General features: G+C 42.4%; 1 protein-coding gene and 2 non-coding genes across 7 annotated transcripts in view; 1 reads left to right on the forward strand and 2 right to left on the reverse strand.

Annotated features, from left to right (window-relative positions):
* The window catches only part of JARID2 (jumonji and AT-rich interaction domain containing 2), a 282213-nt gene that overhangs the window by 196091 nt on the left and 64391 nt on the right, over positions 1–21731 (reverse strand). The gene's annotated exons all lie outside the window — the stretch shown is intronic.
* Positions 4047–4152, forward strand: LOC129473923 (U6 spliceosomal RNA). Its single transcript, XR_008654433.1, has one exon. It is a non-coding gene; the product is annotated as a U6 spliceosomal RNA (small nuclear RNA).
* Positions 13405–13511, reverse strand: LOC129473912 (U6 spliceosomal RNA). The gene has a single exon (XR_008654423.1). It is a non-coding gene; the product is annotated as a U6 spliceosomal RNA (small nuclear RNA).

Raw genomic sequence — 21731 nt, forward strand, 5'->3', positions numbered from 1 at the left:
CTCCCAATGACACTAAACGATAGTAAGTTTTTCTATTACCTTCGATTTTCAGCATTTCAAGTAACTACAGGTATAAGGCAGCACAGTAACTTGCAACCTGCAACAGCAACCTGCAGGCACTGGTGTTATTAGGAATTGCAAGTAATACATGTAAAGCCTATCATCCTGCCCAGTGCCTCGTACACAGTGGGTGCCCAGTAAATAGTAGCTTTACTATGTTTTGGAGAATTTGGAGATCCTGTTCACAAGCTCTATCGCTACCTGAATTCCATACAGGTGACTTTCTCGGGGGGGTAATGTTTGCTTCTTCGGACCTCAGAACACTGTAAGGTAAGGGTATTTAGGAGCTGCAAGGCTGGAAAGCCCTTCCAGGAGTGTTGAAAGCCACTGACTCTTAAAATTCACCTCCTGGTTCCCTTCATGAACTCTCACACAGGGGAGAGTCTTCTATTGCACCAATATTTATTGAAGAGCTACACGTCCTAGGCCTGTAATAAATATTCACTGGCAATCCACTAAGAAGATGAATCAAAGGTGGCTAGGCTGGGATGGTAGGGGTTCTCTGAAAACAAACAAGATACTGTGTAATGTGTGTGGAGACAAATACGAGCGAGGTGCACACCAGAGCTACTCCAACATGGAGAATGCATCTAAGTGGGGGATGAAAAACACTTCACAAAAGACATAACATTGAGTCTTGAAGGACGAGAATGTGAAAGTAAAGAGGGCAGAGACTGCGTTGCAGTCCAGTTCACAACCAAGCCCATTCATCTGCTTCTTGAATTTATTCTTTTTATAAAGACGTCCTAGAACCAAATTTCTATAGCTCTGCTGTTTTACCCCAGAGATTGCGACATGCTCTTCTTTCCCAGGCTTCCTGTGTCCTTTATGACCTCCCTCCCTCATTCCTAGTCCTCTCCACTCCTCCCCATCACCCACTGGCAGCATGGGGGGATGCGCGCACATGCACACACACACAGACACGCATACACACACACACATACTTCCAGAATGGAAGGGATGGCAGCTGAATGCAGTATCACTCACATTTACACCTGTCTGAGATGCCATCATCAGATCTCCCCCTCGTAGCCTCACCAAGTAAGCTGAACATTACGCATATTGCAGAGTTATGCCCTGAGACTGATAAGGGACTATAATATGAAAATGTGCAGGGGTGGGGTGGAGGCGAGTCAAAAGGCACCTATGCAGCCAGCTATGATAGCGCCACTGCACTCCAACCTGGGTGACAGGACAAGCCCGTCTCTTAAAAAAGAAAACAAAAAAGGAACCTAGAAGTTACCATTTTTATTTGTCTATTTAAAAAACAAATTTTTAAAAAAGAAACAGCGCCAACCCCAAAAAAGGAGGAAGGAGCCTAACAGAATAAGAAAGAAAAGGGGAGAAAACAGATCCCAAAGCAAAACCCATCAGCCGTGTTTCAGGTCGGGCCCAAATGTTGCTGCCAGATAAAATGACCCACCTTCACTCTCAAAAGCTGTGGCCCTTGGAACAAGTGACCTCATTTCCGCAAGAACAACAAATTACAGGGAGAGAGAGATTAAAAACCAACATGTTTTATCAACCCAACCAGTATCAATGTATAGACCTTATTTTAAAACATGAGACTGACAGTAGGGGAAATCTGAACACTTGACTCATTATATTATCAGTATCATGGGTATGTTTTCTCTAAATAGAATTCACAGCTTTTAAAAACTAATACTCTGCCGGGCGTGGTGGCTCACGCCTATAATCCCAGAATTTTGGGAGGCCAAGGCGGGCTGATCACTTTAGGCCAGTAGTTTGAGACCAGTAAGGTTAACATGGTGAAACCATGTCTCTACTAAAAATACAAAAATTAGCCATGTGCAGTGGCACATAACTGCAGTGCCAGCTACTTGGAAGGCTGAGGCATGAGAACTGTCTTGAGTCTGGGAGGTGGAGGTCGCTGTGAGCCAAGATCAAGCCACTGCACTCCAGCCTGGGTTATAGAGCCAAAATCTGTCTCCAAAGAAAATAAAAACATTAATACTGACAGGCCAGGCGTGGTGGCTCACTCCTGTAATCTCAGCACTTTGGAAGGCTAAGGCATGGGGCCAGGACTTCAAGGACAGCCTGAGCAACATAGCGAGACCCCATCTACAAAAAATAAAAATTAGCTGGGCATGGTGCTGCACACATGTGGTTCTAGCTAGTGAGACAGCTGAGTCGAGAGGACTGCATAAGCCCAGGAGTTTGAGGTCAGAGTGAGCTATGATGGCACCACCACTGAACTCCACCTTGTCTCCACCTTCCTTCCACCCGGCAAAAAAATGTCTGAGATTTGCTTCACTTAAAGGTGTAAATGAAACAAAATTCACCATGAGTTGATACTTCTGCAATTAGGAGAGGCTGCATAGAAGTGTACTGCATATTTTCAGGACTCAAAAAAGCTATTGTTTACCTGGGTTTCATATACACATTGATATTCACCATACTAGAAATTAAAACAAATTTTGTATTAATTCATTTAGAAAATTATACAATCATTACATGTTAACAGAAATAAAATTTTTGTGAAAATTGTATTTTACAAATTGAAAAAACTGTGAGAAAAGTGGCACTGCTTTCCACTTCTGCAAATATCTTTAATATCTGGCTTAACGGGGGTCACAGTTCTCATAACTCAATTCAATCTGATGCAGTATCACATATCATGTAGTATCTGGAAAGCCCACTGCACATTTGTGAGAAAATGAAGAAAATACTGTCTCGGTTTTTACCATGGTACTGCTTTTCACCTTGGAAACTCCCAGGAAGGCCCTATGATCTAGGGATCCCTAGACGACAGTTTGAGAACCGCTATGATGGAGCAAAGTCTATGGCGGTAAACAAGAATTTCCTTGACTTAGCAAGATTTCTATGGCCCTCTTTATTCTTAGGTGAAATCAAAGTCCTAAGTTGACAAAAAGAACATCGTGTCACCCCTGAACACCCTCCTGCACACCACACCATCATGAAGAAAGGGTCTCTGTGTAGTATGGACTGGTCAAAGCGTCCTTAGACATTCCCACAGCTAAATTCAGGACAAGCTGTGAATGTTCAAGATGTACTTTCTAGACTGCTGATCCCTAATAGGAAATCAATATGCTGGGTCTCTTGACAAGCAATTTTCTTTTAAATTAAATAGGGGGGAAAAAAGGATAGATTACAGTATAACACAGAGAGTGAGGCTAAGCTGAAATTGTTTCAGTTGTGTGTGTACACACACACAGGCACCCACAAATACTGGGTCTCAATTCAAAAGTTCTTATTGCAAATAAAAGTCAAAATTCACAATAACACAATTCCCTCAGGTACAAGGTATAGATTATAAAAGTCTTTATAAAGAAAGAAAATGGGAAGAAAAACCATGTTTGAAGAGGAAGTAAAGGTGGTGACTAAATTAAGTTTAAAAAATCAAGTTTTGAAATTGTGGTATGGTCCTCATTAAAGAAAAAAAACGAAATTATACACACATAAGAATACATAGAAAAACTCTAAAAGCATCTCCTCCAGCAAGGGATTTAGGCAGGCTCGAGTGCAACTTATCACTTTATTCCTTTCTGGGCTGTTGAAATTCTTTGACAAAGGGCAGGGATTGCTTTCAGAGTTTAAAACAACAACAAAAGACATTCTTTTTTTTTTTTTTTTTTTTTAAATAACAAAACCACCTCTGACCCATACTTTGCTCCGAACAAATATTAACTCAAAAAGCAGTTGGTGGGAGTGGTGGCTCACACCTGCAATCCCAGCACTGTGAGAGGCCGAGGCAGGAGGATCACACACTTGAACTCAGGAGTTTGCAACGTGCCTGGAAAATAAAGCAAGACTACAAAACTACAAACAAAAACACAAAAATTAGCCAGGCGTGGTGGTGCACACCTGTAGTACCAGCTACTTGGGAGGCCGAGACAGGAGAATTGCTTGAACCTAGACGGCGGAGGCGGAGATTGCAGTGAGCCTCCAGCCTGGTCAAAGACTGTCTTTTAAAAAAAAGAAAAAGAAAAAGGAGGGGGGTCATAGTGCTCACTTTGGCAGCTCATATATTAAAACTGGAACATTACAGAGAAGATAACATGGCCCCCGTACAAAGATGACATGCAAATTCGTGAAGCTTTTCTTTTTAAAGTGATCACAAGCAAAATGTGGGGAAAAAAATTATAAAACTCCCAAGAGGAAATACAAGAAATAATCCTTCCAATCTTATCTTATACGAAGATTTCCTAGGATACAAAAAGGATGAATGATAATACGTTGGGCTTCATACAAATCAAAAAGGATTTTCTTTTTTTTTTTTTTCCTAGTTTTTTTTTTTTTCTTTTGAGACAGAGTCTAGCTCTGTCCCCCAGGTTGGAGTGCAGTGGCCTGATCTTGGCTCACTGCAAGCTCTGCCTCCCCAGTTCATGCCATTCTCCTGCCTCAGCCTGAGTAGCTGGGACTACAGGTGCCTGCCACCACGCCTGTTACAGGCTGCCTTGTGTCCCCTAAAAAGTCTTATGCTTAAGTCCAAACCCCTAGTACCTCAGTATGTGACTGAATTTGAAGATGCGAAGTAAAAGGACAGCAGTAGGGTGGTCTCTGAGCAATAAAGTTCAAGACAAAAGATGACAAGCTTGCTCTCAAGGGAAAAGCACCAAAGAGAGAAGGCCAAGCCACATATCTATGAAGAGGGTAGGCCAAGAGGGCAGGATTTCCCGGTGCTGTAGCACACCCAGGCTGGGCTAGAATGATTCACACACACACACCCGGCTCATTCCTGTGATTGTAAGAAAGAAAAGGAAAGAACAAGACACAGCTAATCCTACACAGTTCAGATATGCTTAATGGATAGGGAAGGCAATGTGGGAGAAATGCATTTGGGAAACCAGGCTGTGCCTGTCTGCCTGGCAGGCAAAAGCCCACCACCCACACAGATCTAAGAGGTTTCGTACCATAGAGTGGAAAAGAAAAAACAACCAGAATGAATGTGTCAGGAAACATACAACCAGAATGTTGTGAGGAAAAGTAACCTACAGTCCTGGTGTTTGCTACCTTAGCATTTGCTAGAATGAGCCTGCTGCTACAACCAAATTGCATACAGTCCAATCTCAAATGAACCAGATAATTCAGAACAGCTTGGAATTTTTCTCTCTGGTTTAAGAGTATGCTGTTATGTTTATATTATGGTTATGCCTAATATTCTGGAATTTGGAATTCAGGGGGAAAGTTTTATTTTGTTTGAAGACATAATTTGGAAGTGGTTTAGGAAATCACTACCCCTCTTCTCTATGCTGAAATCTCCCCTATTGCTACCCCCAGGGTTCACCAACTTCTCATACAAAACATAACCCCCAAAATGAGCTGTTGGCTCCCTAATTTGCTGTTTGGCTAAATGACTTAGAGAAGTTTTGAGTCAGCCAGTGGCTTAGTGCAGATATTCCCTAACTCCTGGCTAAAAATATGGCCCAGGTATTTGGGTTTAGACAAATCCCTGAAATCTAAGCATTTCTCATGTCATTAAAACTCATTAAATCCTTGCAGGGTAGGTAGATGCTACCAGTATCTCCCACTTTGAAGAAAAGGCATCAGGGAAGAATGTTACTTAAAGCACACACCTAGCCAGTGTGTATACAGTGCTTCCTGTACACAGACAAAACACACTGGGTGGTAAAACATTTCACAGGAACTTGCAAATCAATAATTGGTCCAGAGAGTGATGAACAGTGAATATGGCTTGTGTAGCTAGGACTACAGGAGTGTGTCACCATGCCTGGCAAGTGCCCTCTAACCAAGTCTCAGAATCAGAAGCACAGAAGCCTGTGCACCTTTTCCTCACTCTTATTGCTCCTTGAAAACTAAGCTCCAACAAATGACCCTATGATTCTACATGCCTGTTTGGATATTTGAAATTACAATTATGTGCTTTTCATGCTACCAAACAGGAGCTATGCAGATTTCCCATTCTCCCATTAACCACTAGACACTAAATCTAATACTTAAAGAATTCTTCCAGGCCGGGCGCGGTGGCTCACGCCTGTAAGTCCAGCACTTTGGGAGGCAGGCGAACAACGAGGTCAGGAGTTTGAGGCCAGCCTGGCCAACGTGGTGAAACCCCGTCTCTACTAAAAATACAAAAAATTAGCTGGGCGTAGTGCTGGGCAGTGTAATCCCAGCTACTCAGGGGGCTAAGGCAGGAGAATTGCTTGAACCCGGGAGGCAAAGTTTGCAGTGAGCCAAGATCACACTGCTGCACTCCAACCTGGGTGACAAAAAAAAAAAAAAAAAAAAAAAAAAAAAGAATTCTTCCAATTATAAAATTAGATTGCTATTCTAACTCACACTCTATTATTGAAGTCTCATACCTTCAAAGAAAGCATTTCTGTTGTTTGTTCTTGTTACATTACTTAGCCACTGACCCAAAGAAGAGTCAAGCAATTGGCTTGTAAATACAAGGAGAAGGTGAAGGAAATCATGTTTTCTAAAGACAAGTTATGAAGTAGATAAACCCCCTGACAGTCACAGTCTTTGGTTCTGAATAGAGAACTTGATTTCACTGCCACCCACATTTAAGAAACAGAGCAGAAGGAATAAAAACCTACAAATCATTTTTCAAGGCCCAATCAAAAAAGGTTTACAAACTTGTTAAATATTTCCTGGTCAAACATAATTTGAATTGCAGGTTCCCATTAATGAAATATGTGCTGTAATTAATATTCCAAAACACTCATGTTAGTTGATTAGTTCATAGTTAGCCTCAGTTACAGAGTGGACAACTCACAAACAACTATTAATAATTTCATGATTTTTCTTTGTGATGTAAAAAAATGACATTCCCTTCATTCCCTTTATCCCCACAAGAAGGTGTATGATTATACTGATATAAAATCAGTATACTGATTATACTGATATATAGTATATCTATCATGGCACAGGGCCAGGTGTTTTGTAATTGATAACACTGAGTAATCACACTGTTGAATTCTTGCACAGATCTAGTTATTTTCTTCCTAAAATTCTTTTAAGTTCCTGGCATTTTCAATCTGCTCACAACACACTAACCACTGCAAAATACTACTTATAATAACGAAATCATTCATATGATACACTGCCTCCCATCCCCAAATTCGAATGCTAACATTTCATAAAACTCCCAAACAAGATGAGAAAATGTGCCAATATCACAAAATTACTAAAAACTGCAAGTCATATTTCACATGCAAGTTTAACACACACACACACACACACACACAGAGAGAGAGAGAGAGAGAATCATATTCTTGCATGGCCATGGCTGAAAATACTATAGATTGGTCTCTAATTTACATATATTGCATATGAAATGAATTAGAGGCCATATGGTTAACTCCGCAAATGAAATATAGTAATTATTTCCTATATTATCCCTTCTGAATAACATCTAATCTAGCTACTAAAGAAGGATAACTGATTAGATAAGAAGGAAACATTTGGGTCATTAGCTATACAGTTTTATCTTCTTTAAGAACTGCATTGGCCGGGCGCGGTGGCTCACGCTTGTAATCCCAGCACTCTGGGAGGCCGAAGCGGGCGGATCACGAGGTCAGGAGATCGAGACCACGGTGCAAACACCGCCTCTACTAAAAATACAAAAAAATTAGCCGGGCGTGGTGGGCGGGTGCCTGTAGTCCCAGCTACTAGGAGAGGCTGAGGCAGGAGAATGGCGTGAACCTGGGAGGCGGAGCTTGCAGTGAGCCAAGATTGCGCCACTGCGCCCCAGCCTGGGCGACAGAGCGAGACTCTGTCTCAAAAAAAAAAAAAAAAAAAAAAAAAAAAGAACTGCATTGTAATGAATACCAGATGAAGTACAGTAGGTTTCAAAATAAACTAATCACATTTATGTATGCTTTTGATAATGAACAGTCATCATTTCACCTTCTCTTCAACCCACTTAAATCCCCCAAAGCTACCAATCCACTCTAATTTGTGTAAAGTAGAATCACTGAGTTTCTTAAATATATTTTTCTATTCTCACACTTACATTCTACGAACTACCTAATTAAATGTAAAGTCTTCCTCTTTTCAACTGGTTATGATGGAAAAGAAACAGAGTTAACCTAACTTGAATTACCAGCTTATAACCAATGCCTTACCTGTGTCTTAACTGAATTACTACGTCACTGGAATTGTAGAGGACATTAACACTGTAATACATTTTCCATTCCCTTCACAAGCTTCCACAACCACAGTCTCTTCTAGTCAGTTTTTGTTGGATACTGATCCACACAGATCAGAAGCTATTCGGCTCACCATAGTAAATATTTGAAACATACTAATAAAACAATGGAAGAAACCGGCAAGATAAAAGTAACCAGGTTCTACTAATACAGCCTTGTCTACTTAAAATTACTTGTATTTACATAGATACACTCCCTAACAAGGGTATGGCTGAAATATCTCAGTGCTTAGCTCCAGTTCAAATAAGGAAAGAGTCAAGGGGCTGAACTTCTCTGAAATCAAAAGGTAAATGATGCAGTGAAGCAAGAAGCCTTGATGACAGCATCAAATTTGCATAATTTGTTTAAGAAGGACCCACCACTATTTTAATTTACATAATCTGCAACCATTGATTAGGTAGTTTTTCGTCATATAAAGGGCCATCCTCAGGTTAAACTTTTCCTGCTTCTCCCTCAAACACAGATCTCATTTCCTAATTGTGTTCCAGAAACTATGGACAGACCGGATGCAGTGGCTCACGCATGTAAAGGCTGAAGCAGGTGGATCACTTGAGGACAGGAGTTCAAGACCAGCCTGGCCAACATGGTGAAACCCCGTCTCTACTAAAAATACATACACAAAAAAACTGGCAGGCCACAGTGGCACACACTTGTGCTCCCAGCTACTCAGGAGACTGAGGCACAAGAATCGCTTGAACACGGGAGGCAGACGTTGCAACGAGCTGAGATCACACCACTGGACTCCATCCTGGGCAACTGGCTTGAGGGAGACTGTCTCCAAAAAAAAGAAAAAAGAAACACAGAAATTCCATGTCACTGGGACACAAAATGGCCACTGCAGAACCACAGAGAGGAACAAGTTACAAAAGATATGCTGACCGTCAGAGCAACTCTTTTAAAATTATTGTTCAAGGCAGCACAGCTTCCCATTGGCCCACCAACTTCAAACCTTGCCATGTTTCAAGACAGAATGAAAGATCTGTGCTCGTCTAATGAATCTCTTTGATAACTTATAGCATTCCAAGCATGTTATATACATATGAGAGACAGACAGCATCCTCTCTCCCCGCAAGAAAGTGAATAAGCCATAAAAGCTAGCCATCCTACTTACTTTCTCTGTAACTACAAAAGGCCCAATTCTATTTTTCATCTGCTACCCTAGAAAACTGATTGGACTGAATGTCTAGGCTGCTTCCTTATGTCCTTTTAATAAAGCCAGCCACAGTAAAGAAAACAGAAATTAGCGGGAAGTGCAGAGCTCTTTGCCACTGGGATTCACAGCAGCCTTTGGACAAGCCATTATGGTTGTCTGGCTCCAGCCCTCTTCCCAATAACCACCACCCCCTTTCTCGCCTACCCCACACCACCCTCCAAGATCAAAAGCAGCACTTACTGTTTATAACATCCTGAGCAATCCGGGAATCTCAAGAGGCTTTTGTTGCCTTTCCCACCCCTCATTGTTTCTGCTCCAAAAACTGTTTTTTAATGAGACAAGCCAGTCCTGAAACAGCCACACCAGTGAATCCGGCCTGCCTCAAATGACAATCCTCTAAGATGCCTTGTAAGGAAAGGGGAGGGGGGTGCCTCCAGTGAATGTCAGAACAAGAGCGTGTGGTTCCCAGCCTGCTCACTCCCAGCAACTGCACAGTTGTGGGGCTGCAAAGGCAGCTCTTCTCCAGGTGGTAGCAACCACCAACACCAAAGCATAAACAAAAAACAACAAAAATCTGGAAGTTCTTGCTGGACATGGAAACCATTCTAGGTATACGAAAACAAAGACCTGCCTGTTTCATGTAGACAACTATGTGCCTCATCCCCCTGCACCTCACTGCTGTCTCCCTGTCCTTCTCCAATTGCCTACATCTAATATGCTGGCTGGATCCTCATGTCCTCCAGCTGGGCCTTGGAGTTCAGCTTTCTCTTTGAAGTTTGAATACAAATGGAGAAGTCCTATTTGTTTAATCTTTTTTTTTTTTTTTTTTTTTGGAAACGGAGTTTTGCTCTTGTAACCCAGGCTGGAGTGCGGTGGTGGGATCTCGACTCACTGCAACCTCCGCCTCCAGGTTTCAAGTGATTCTCCTGCCTCAGCCTCCCCAGTAGCTGGGATTACAGGCATGCACCACCACGCTTTAATCATTCTTATTCTCACAGCTGATAATATTCACTACTCTGGAGCAAACTCAAAACCTAGCACCTTCAGTGAACCCCAGCACCAAGGCAAACAGACTAGCCTCTACCTCCCTGTCCATCCTCACCTCATCTGCTGGAACTTGCAGGCACTGCTGGCCAGCAACAAACAGCAGAATAGGGGACACCTAAATACACCAGTTTTGTGGGAGCAGGTCTGGTATTAAAGAAACAAACCCTGGAGGGATCGGCTCTCCACACACCAGCTGTGTGCAATGCCACCCAAGGGTGCGTCCACCCTGAAGATGAAGGGTGTGGAGCTAAAACAAACAGCCATGCAGCCATGGCATTTTCTGAGATTCAAAATCCTCAACAAAAGAAACTCCAACTAAAACCCAAAAAAGATACTTCAGAACCAGCACCTCCGAGACGCAAGAGGGTACCTTCTGGCAGTGGATTATGGACCCATCAGTTACACGGCAAGCATTCAGGTACCTTTGGGGAAAACTCACCTTTACTGATGAAGTTCAACCTCACTTTAAGTTCAAGAGGCAAGACTCCAGGTTTACTGAAGTAAAAGGTAAAAATTTCCTAGGGAGTTTTGGGGGGAAATTACTCTTACCACAATGTCGGTTGAATACCCCAGATTTCAAGCAAAACTGTATTTCTACCTGCAAACCTATGCATCACCTTTAAATGACTCTCAGTTACACGAAACCATAACCATAGCCACCTCGGGAAATCAAACTATTATCCTAAATGAGACTTGCATTTTCCTGCAAAACAGAAAAAACTGACATGTTAATATTGTCTGTTGTGTTTCAGATCGATTATTTTTCAACTCGTCCTCAGAGCTATTTCCTACCCCTTTCTCAAGGGGATTTCACAGAGGGACAGGAAGAAATTATTTCTGATGAAAAAAATTCTACTGCTAAATAGATAAAATCAAATTAAGTACATGCAACAAAGTACCATTTCTAATTATAAATAACTGATGGGACAAGAAGCACAAAATCACAACCTATTATACTCAAGACTGTCTACAAGAGATTCATTCTAGACCAAACATACACTCACTGAAACCCCACAGCAACTCTATAACAAAGGTACTATTATCCCCATTTTACACAAGCAACTTGAAGCATAGGCTGGCTAAATGACTTGCCCAAGGTCATTCCACAGAGAAAGCTGAGATTCAAACCTAGGGTGTCTGGCCGTAGCCATCCTATTAACCAAATCATACTGCTTTCAAATCTGTGTTAAAAACAATAGCTGTGGGCCAGGTGCGGTGGCTCACGCCTGTAATCGCAGCACTGCAGGAGGCCGAAGCAGAAGGATCATCTGAGGTCAGGGGTTCAAGACCAGCTGGCCAACATGGTGAAACCCCGTCTCTACTAAAAATATAAAAATTAGCTGGGCATGGTGATGGGTGCCTGTAATCCCAGCAATCTAGGAGGCGGAGGTTGCAGTGAGCCGGGATCACACCACTGCACTCCTGCCTGGGTGACAGAGCGAGACTCCGTCTCAAAAAAAATAGCAAGAACAGTCCAAAATGTCTTCACTTCTAACCAGCACAAGCATAAGGACTACTGTCCTCAGCAACAAACCTCACAATGATTAAAGACATAATCTTCATTACGAAATACTCCTAACTGGCCACCTCTGTAGGGTAGCAACTAAATCTGAGAGAGAAGCATAGAATCTGGCCGGGTATGGTGGCTCAGGTCTGTAATCTCAACACTTTGGGTGGCCGAGGTGGGCAGACAGACCACTTGAGTTCAGGAGTTCACAAAACCCTGTCTCTACTAAAAATACGTGTGCCTGTAGTCCCAGCTACAAGGGAGGCTGAGGCAGGAGAATCGCTTGAACCCGGGAGGCAGACGGAGGTTGCAGTGAGCAGGGATTGTGCCACTGCACTGCAGCCTTGGCAAGAGTGAGACTCCATGTCAAAAAAAAACCCATAGAATCTGTATTTCACATATGTTTTCAAGCCAGCAGACCCCACTCCAGTGGTACTTTTCGTATTAGTTGAGAAAATACTGAAGATAACATTTGTGGGATAAAAAAAAAAAAAGGAAGCAGGACCCGTGTAAACTGTGTTCTTTCTAATCTTGGTTCCAGCTTATGACCTCAGTCACTGGGGAATCAATCTGAAGACAAAGAATTTGGAAGTCATCACTTACTTCTTTCATAAATTTGGGAGCCCTAAGAAACTCATGTCTGAAATCACTAATGAACGTACTAAACGTATAGACGGCACACTGGGCCCAGTTAGCACATACTACAGGACTTGCTTGCTTCATTAATGCACTTTCCCATTTCTGCTAACAATTTTAACAGAACTCTCAAGTTGAAAAAACATAAGACAGAACTGTGCGAAACACCACTCATTTATTTTGGTAACTTTAGGACAACCACAACTTCTGGGGATTTGCAGCCTAAAAAGTGACTTGAAGCAGCTGAAGATATTTCACTTTTTTGACCGTATCTCATCTCAATTATTCAGGTATTCCAGTCACACTCTAGATACGTGACTACTTCTAAATATGTAAGTTTTCTGTGTTAAAATGGCAGACTGAGCACTTGACCCTATGGTTTACTGACTGCACTATGATTCCCACAGCAAAGATCAAAGCTATATGAGAGAGACTGGAGTTTTCCAAGACAAGGCAACAGGTCACATAAATCTTGGAAAGCCAGCTGGTATAGATGGGCATGGGCATCAACCTTGCTAATTCATCCATCATGGGTTCAAAGAGCATTCTAAAGGGACATCTCTCATCCTCTCTAGTCCTGTAGATTGCCTACTACCTGGCATCTGAAGGAAGTTGTTTGCAATAAAAACATGTCTAAACTCTTCTTTCTGGCAGAATCAATTCACTTATACACATTGAGAATTTTTGGACAAGCACGTTGCTCTTCTATTTCCTTTTGTTCTTAGGTATTATTTATTATGTACAAATTATTTCTAAGGCAAAATACTATTCAAAACATATTGCTGAGGATGCAATATTCTTTGATTTTAGAAACTGCATAATCCAAACCTGATTTTCCAATACATAAAAATATGGAATGCTTCACAAATTTCCGTGTCATACTTGCATATGGGCCATGCTAATCTTCTCTGTATCGTTCCAATTTTAGTATACGTGCTGCTGAAAGGATCACTCTTCTGTTTCTTCTGAAAGGCTTTTCTATAATGGCAACCCCGACTAAACACACCAGGCTAAGTAAGTGCATATTTTTTGGTTTTACTGAAGTAGTCGGGAAACCAACAGTAATAAAGGCAATTTATAATAATTCACTAATTATTGCTGCCCATTCATTTCACAGTCCCCAAACCTTCCCTAACCTACAGGGTCGACCTCTGGCATCTATGTACCATGGATTGTCTGTGACACTGTTCCAATCCAAGTTTCCTCTCTCCTCTCATTTAAGAGGCCTCAACTGCATCTCCAGGATTCTATCCACTTCTATACACAAGCACCAAACTGATTAAACTACGTCTAACATATGATTTATAACTAGCTCCCAATGTCATTTATTAAAACTAAACCCTGCCTATAAGAACTGTAATGCCACAAATCATAATTTAGATGACAGCAAATTTCAAAATGCTATTTACTTATTATTCATTATTTTAACAAATACTGAAGTACCACATGCCAGGCACCGTTCCAGGTGCTTGAGGTAAATTTATGAGCAGGAAGATTCACCTCAAGAACAAAAAGATTCTTGCGCTTCATTTTTTTAAATTATTGTTATTACTTTATATTCTAGCAGAGAAAACCAAAACCACACAAATAACAAATAAGGTATCTGAAGTAGTGACAAATGTTATAAATAAATGGGTAATTTGACAGAATCACAGCAGCAGAGCACAGGAGTGGGGGAAACAGGAGCCACAGCAACCTGCAGAGTGGATGAAGATTAATTTGAATACAGCCTCTGCCATCCACTACCTGAGCTTAACCTTAAGCCCATCCCCTTGACTTATCTATGAACAGCAGCACTGTTCATGGCTACCCAGAATTAGAAGGACTCAACATCAGGACACCTTGGGCCTCGGGTCCAGATGCAGTATTTTCTCCCCAAATGAAGAGATAAAAACAAAAGCAGCACCTCCATGAGGGCTTCTGGACAGCCATGGGCCAGCAGAAGGTATAAAGATATTTGGGGAGAGACAGGCCAAAGATAATTACCAATGTCTACTCTCCTAGGCCCAGGGCAGGGATCATCTGCACCTAGGAGAAGAGGCTTAGATGACAAATATATTCTCCCATAGTGAGAAGAAATTCATTTTCTATAATTGGTGCTTAAAATGCAGTTAACTCCACAAGTTTCAACACATCAGCCAGAGAGTGTTTCCACCAAGACTTCCTGTTCTTTTCCAGATTTGCAAGTCAAAACACTAATGCCACAAGAAAAATACACCATTTCTGAATCTGTACGGCATGCTGCAAACTCCACAGTGCTCTCAAGGACAGCACGCTGCCACGGCACCAACACCCTGCCTGCTTAGATGTGAACAGCAACCCTGGCTCAGCTCAGTGTTGGCAGCAGACTTCCCAGAAAAGCTGGCACTCTTCAAAATGGGAAGTCACCAATGAAGAGGCACAAATGCAAGACCCTGTCTGTACTGCTTGTGCAGTACCTCCTAGGGCTTGGGGAGCTGGGACATGTAGTGACTATAAACCCAGGCTACCCTACCCCAACCTCCAAACACTGGTTCTCAGCCACAGCGCTTTCTTCATACAACTAAAAATGAGATGTTACAGTGTACACACAGACAATAGAATGGGACTTTCTCATCCATGAAAACTGAGATTTTCCTGTTTCCTTGGGGTACCATGGCTCCTTGCTATTCTAAGTCAACATATTCTCCCTAACCATCAAAAGGAGATCAGGAAGCAGAGGACAGGTGTCCACTGCCTAACTCTGTAATGTACAAAAAAGCTCCGACAGCAATCCATTAACGGCACTGAATTCTTTTCCAAGAAGATTGTTTAAAAACAAGCAACATAAACAGAAAACTCCCACAGACTTTATGGAAGGCACTATTCTCAAACTGGAGGCTGCAGCTCGGTTTGTGGGAAAGATGCTGAACGGAGAGAACTCCAGTGTTTCGTCGGAACAAGAAGGCTTGGGTCTGTCAGTATATTTGCTTGTTTTGTCCCCTAGTGGGGTGATGAGGTGTAAAGGTAAGGGCAGAATCTGGCTGGATCATCTCTCAGTTACTAGGTTCTTTCAGTGTGTGTGAAAGATAAGGTTGCTTTAATGCCCACTTGAGAAAAAGACTACAGGGAATAATAACGAAAGGACCAGGCCAGGCTTACAGGGAAAAAAAGAAACACAGACAATGAGCGAGTCACAAGAAGAACACAGACAGAAATGAGAGGAGACTACTGATCCATAACAGGAAGGAACAAACCATACACACGGCCTGGATGAATCTCAAAGCAAAGTGAAGGGATGGAGACACAAAAGTGCTTCCATCTATATGGCATTTACAACAGGCCACCCTAATCTACAGTGCAAGAAAGGTCGGCATTGGCATGGGGGCACAGGAAAGAAGCACAAGGGAGCTTTCTCGGGTGACAGGAGGTGCATATATTGGTGGGATAGTAATACCCAGATGCGTGCAGTTGTCATAAGTTATCACAGTGTACACCTGAAATGGCTGCATGTGTAAATTTTACTTCAGTAAGATTGGTTTTTTTAAAAATCCAAACTGAGGCCGGGCATGGTGGCTCACGCCTGTAATCTCAGCACTTTGGGAGGCCAAGGCTGGTGGATCACGAGGTCAGGAGTTCGAGCCCAGCCTGGCCAAGATAGTGAAACCCTGTCTCTACTAAAAATACAAAAATTAGCCAGACGTGGTGGCGGACGCCTGTAATCCCAGCTAATCGGGAGGCTGAGGAAGGGAACTGCTTGAACCTGGGAGGTGAAGGCTGCAATGAGCCAAGATCGCGCCACTGCACTCCAGCCTGGGTGACAGGGCAAGACTCCGTCTCAAAATCAAAACTGACTTAGAAGGTTTTTGTTTTTGTTTTTTAAATCTAGAACAGTAGGGGTGCGTATGTAGAATGAGCTATGACAATTTTTTTTTTTCTTTCTTTTTTTTTTTTTTTGAGACGGAGTCCCGCTCTGTCGCCCAGGCTGGAGTGCAGTGGCGCAATCTCGGCTCACTGCAAGCTCCGCCTCCCGGGTTCACGCCATTCTCCTGCCTCAGCCTCTCCGAGTAGCTGGGACTACAGGCGCCCGCCACCACGCCCGGCTAATTTTTTGTATTCTTAGTAGAGACGGGGTTTCACTGTGGTCTCGATCTCCTGACCTCGTGATCCACCCGCCTCGGCCTCCCAAAGTGCTGGGATTACAAGCGTGAGCCACCGCGCCCGGCATGCTATGACAATTTTTTAGGTTAAATTGATTTCTCTAGAAAGTAGCCATCCAAATAAAATAAAAGTTAATACCAAAAGCCACACCTCTGGCAATATAATCCAGGGACCTGGTCCAAATGTGGAAAATTTCCCCAAGTTTCATGTGGTTAAAAGTGACTTATTAAAGAATATTTTACAATACAAACTCCCTTTTGGGGCTTAGGGTATTAAGAGGAAAAAAATTTTTAAGGAAAATATTAAAAGAAAAAAAAAAACAGTTACCTTTTTTGCAAGCCGAATCAGAGTGCCATCTGTGGCTTGTGTTTAGGAATTTGCTTTTGTGCTGCGCAGAAAGGCAGACCGAATATTCACCTATGGGGGAGAAAAAGCTTGCTCACAAGTCTTCGGACTTTTTCTTTTTCTTTGTTTCTTGAGACGGAGTTTCGCTCTTGTTGCCCAGGCTCCTGGAGTACAATGGCGCGATCTCGGCCCACCACAAACTCCGCCTCCCAGGTTCAAGCGATTCTCCTGCCTCAGCCTTCCCATGTAGCTGGGATTATAGGCATGCGCCACTATGCCTGGCTAATTTTGTATTTTGATTAGAGATGGGGTTTCTCCATGTTGGTCAGGCTAGTCTCGAACTCCCAACCTCAGGTAATCAGCCTGCCTTGGCCTCCCAAAGTTTTGGGATTACAGGCATGAGCCACCGTGCCCAGCCTCTTCAGACTTTCTCTAATGTAAAAGTGTACCAGAGAGACTCACCATGCTCATGACTGGTACAAGGTGGTGTGAGGCTGGTGATGGGCACTGCCAGGGGTTACTGGATTAGGAGCAAGGGTGATATGAATCCTCTAAGATTCCAACTCCTACTGTCACAAGCCCCACTGATGCGCCACGCGGAAGGGTCTCTGAGACCAACAGCTTATTATAGAATTATTATAGCAACTATCTCACTGCACACGTGCCATGTTAGCCCTGGAACTAAAATACCCGCATCCCAAAGGATGTGAAGTCCTCACATTCACTCTATGAGGGTTCCCATTCCCACAAAGGGACTGGGCAGGCAGCCGTGAGAAGACAACTCAGAGTGAACAGGGCACTGAAAATTAGAACGAATTCCCAGAGTTGGAATCAGCCACCTCCAGCCCACAAACCAAAGTCAGCTCAGTTTCTGGCATGAAATTATTTACAAGTCATCCTGGCAGGAGTCACATCCAAGATTTATTTTAAGACAATAATCTTGGTCTAAATCTCAACTTCCAGAACTGGGCCACCAAAGAGCCAAGGGGGGAATGGGAATTCTGGAGATTGAAATCCCATCTCCTGGAAGATCTCAGAACACTTAGGCCCATCCCATCTCTGCACCTGCAGATGCTTACATACAAGGGCATCCCCTTCCCTCCAGAACTACCCAGCAAGAAATCCAGAGGGGAGCATGACCCAGAAACAGGGGAGAAGAGGGGAGGCCAAGGCATTCATAGCCTAGCTTGTGCCATCTTAAGAATCCCTACAGTAGAATTCAGGACCATCCTTGTTTAATTCAGCTCGCATTTTCCTATGTAAATCACTATTTCTGTTATGGTTGGAGTAATGTGGGAGAGGGTGATCTATTAATGCTATCTACAAACGGTAGGTTCAACAGACCAGTTCCACTGTGACTAGTCATTTGTAAAGAATACTGATTTTCTTAATTTCATTCCACAAAGAGGCTATGGCAGGAAGCATCATTTTTTCTACTGTTTTTCTTCTGCAGGATTTTGATAAAAACTAATATTCTTGTATTTTTACATAAATCACATGCTTGTTTTGCTCTAACCAGTAGCAAGAGGCAAAGGCATGTGTGTGGCACCTCTGGAAATTAAATTACCTATCTGGAATTCATCTGTTTCACCAGAGACACCCAGCCCCAGCCCATCCAGCCAACCTGGGAAAGCCTCCCTGGCCTTAATCTCATTAAGAGTCCAAAATCCACAGCCTTAAAGCAACAAAGCCATCTGTTTTCCCGCTGCTTCCCTGACTTTCTTCTTCGGAAGAGGAAGCTTTCTAGGTACCATTTTTTTTTGTTTATTACAGAGTAATACACGTTTCCTGGAGAAAATATAGATAAGCCTTATCTCCTGAGCATTCATCCCTCTTCCTAAACTCTTCCATGCCACTTCTCACCTCTGGGCCTTCCACTTTCACTTTGGAACACACTGCTGGCCAATCCCATCTTCACCTGGCTAATCCCCGTCCTTCAAGTCTTCTTTCACCCCTCAGTGTGGATTAGTTGCCCCTCCCACCTGTGCCTACACCACCACTTCATTTGTCAAAGCATACATACATACACACACACACACACACACATGTTTATATATGTATGCTTTATATATTATATGTATGCATATATTTACTAAATTTTCCAAGATAAAACAAAAAAATTAAACTGTAAATACTGTTTTCTCACTTGCTTTTTTCACTTACTTTGTCAGTCAACATTCTTGCTACCATTTCATTTTAATGACTGCACGGAACAGATGTTCCATAATTTAACCAATCCCCTATTGGTTTCCATTTTTCACTGGGATACATAATAAAATACTTACTACACATCCTTGTGGCCAAATTCCTAGAAGCAGAGTGGCTGAGTGAAATGGATGCAAAATATCATACTACTTATAGCGCATACTAGATGCTTAAAACATGGGATGTCAATTTTTAAAGATACTAACACAGTCTCCACATAGAGAATAATGACGCACCTGAAACCTTCATAAAAGAAATGACTGAGGGAACACAGGATTTTTAAGCCCAAAGAAGATGAACAATGAGTCTGCTGGATGAGAAATAATGTTTAGTTCCTTCCGAGGTCAAAAATGGGGAACACGTTGAAAGAAATGGAAAGAGGTATTCTGTTAAATTCAAGAGAATGGAATTTTCCCAGAGATATCCAACATCAATCTTGCAGCTACTTAAACTATTCAGGCTGAGACAGGAAGTAATCCTGACAGGGGAAAGATATTGGGCCAGCTTCACAGGAAGGGCAGTCAGTCAACCAAAAAGGTCACTCATGTTCAACTACTACGATTTCCACCCTGCAGGGGACTTCCCCACTGCACTCTTTCAAATTAAACTTGAGAAAAGCCATGATTAAACTTTCCTATATTAGCCTAACTATTATCCAAGCACATAGCCTATTTACTGTTCACAAAATATAAGAAAACAAATTTCACCAATAAGCAAAAGTCATGGTGGATCAAACTGTAGATTCCATTAGTGACCATGGTACAGTAACATGTTTTTACAATTCCTGTCTTTTCAAAGTAGGGAGAGTCTGTCTTATCCTCACATCTTTTGGCTCTCACAGTAACAAATATATAATAAGATAATAAGAGCAGATGAGGCTAATGACCACATTTGCTGTAATTACCTAATCTCGTTGTTTTTAAGGAAGGAAGGTATTCAGTAGATCAACTGTCACTATTTAACCACAGGGGAGAAAACAGGACTCTCTCTTTCTGGATTTCTATCAATGTTTATATGCAAGATTTTAAAGGGAAGTAAGGGAATGAAGAAAGCATTACATTTAGGCTTCAGTGATAAGCCATTATCTTTAGAGAGGCTGAGTTGAGGGAAATGACAAACAGCATGAACATCCAGTTCTTGGTGACAATAAATGAGGCTCCAGATCCAGATGGCCTTTGAATCTGGCCCCTCTGGCTTCTATTTCCACACAGAATCACTTTCAAATCGCCCACCTTCTAAAAGTTCATTTATAAACCTGCAGTTTAAAACCTAGAATGCACTCCATCATAGAAATGATGGCACTTGTTCCAAACCAGCACAAAGGAATTAAACAAAATTCACTAGTATAATAATGAGAAAAGAGTTAAAGGATTAAGGAAGAGGACTAGAAGCTGCTAAGGGGTGAGGGTATTCCCTGCACCCTTTCAGAAAACCAGAAAAATTTAAGGAGGAAGAACCGTTACCAGCCATTCTGTGCATCAAGATTAGAATGGAAACTCGAAAGTTTTGAGCAGAACAAAACCATGTCAGGGTCTATAGCTTATCAAGTGTTTGTTTTAGTTGACACCTGACTGGCTCCTGAGAAAATAATTATGTTTTAAGCTACGCTGGCTAGGAGTCTGAATTTCTTGGACCGATGAATTATGCATGATAATGAACTCTGCAAATTAGATGAAACTAGGCTCTGCTGTCCTAGCAAATTTGGGCAATGAACATATTTCTCATGAGCTCCTAGTAATAAATCTGAAATTAAACTAATCACATAATTAAAGGGAGAACCTAGTAGCTGAAGTACAGAAACATACAAAATTTCTCCCCACAAACTACAAAGTTTTCAATAGAGGTAAGTCATCAGAAAAAAAAAATACTAAAAATGAGGCAGCTAAATCACATTTTCTGGTGGGGGAGAAGAACCACAACCCCATCCCGAAAACAAAGATCCAAGGAATTTTAAAGTTTGAATGTAAACATTAATTGCAATATACTAAAAACAAAACAAAACTGGGATCACGCCTGTAATCCCAGAACTTTGGGAGTCACAGGCAGGAAGATCACCTGATGTTGCCTGAGACCAGCCTAGGCAACATGGCAAAACCCCATCTCTACGAAAAATACAAAACTTAGCCGAAAATGGTACCACATGCCTGTGATCCCAGCTCCTAGGGCGGGTGAGGCAGGAGAAGCACCTGAATCCGGGGGCCAGAGGCTGCAGTGAGTGCCACTGCACTCCAGTCTGGGCGACAGGAAAAAATGTTTTCTTCTTCTTTGAGACAGAGTCTCATGCTGTAGCCCAGACTGGAGTGCAGTGGAACTAACTATCTTGGCTCACTGCAACCTCCGCCTCCCGGGTTAAGGCGATTCTCCTGCCTCAGCCTCCCGAGTAGCTGGGACTACAGGCGCCTGCCACCACGCCCAGCTAATTGTTTGTGTACCTTTAGTAGGGACGGGGTTTAACTGTGTTGGCCAGGTTGGTCTCGAACTCCTGACCTTGTGATCCACCTAC

Source organism: Symphalangus syndactylus, chromosome 23, assembly GCF_028878055.3.
Source record: "Symphalangus syndactylus isolate Jambi chromosome 23, NHGRI_mSymSyn1-v2.1_pri, whole genome shotgun sequence".
In the NCBI taxonomy this organism is placed as follows: Eukaryota; Metazoa; Chordata; class Mammalia; order Primates; family Hylobatidae; genus Symphalangus; species Symphalangus syndactylus.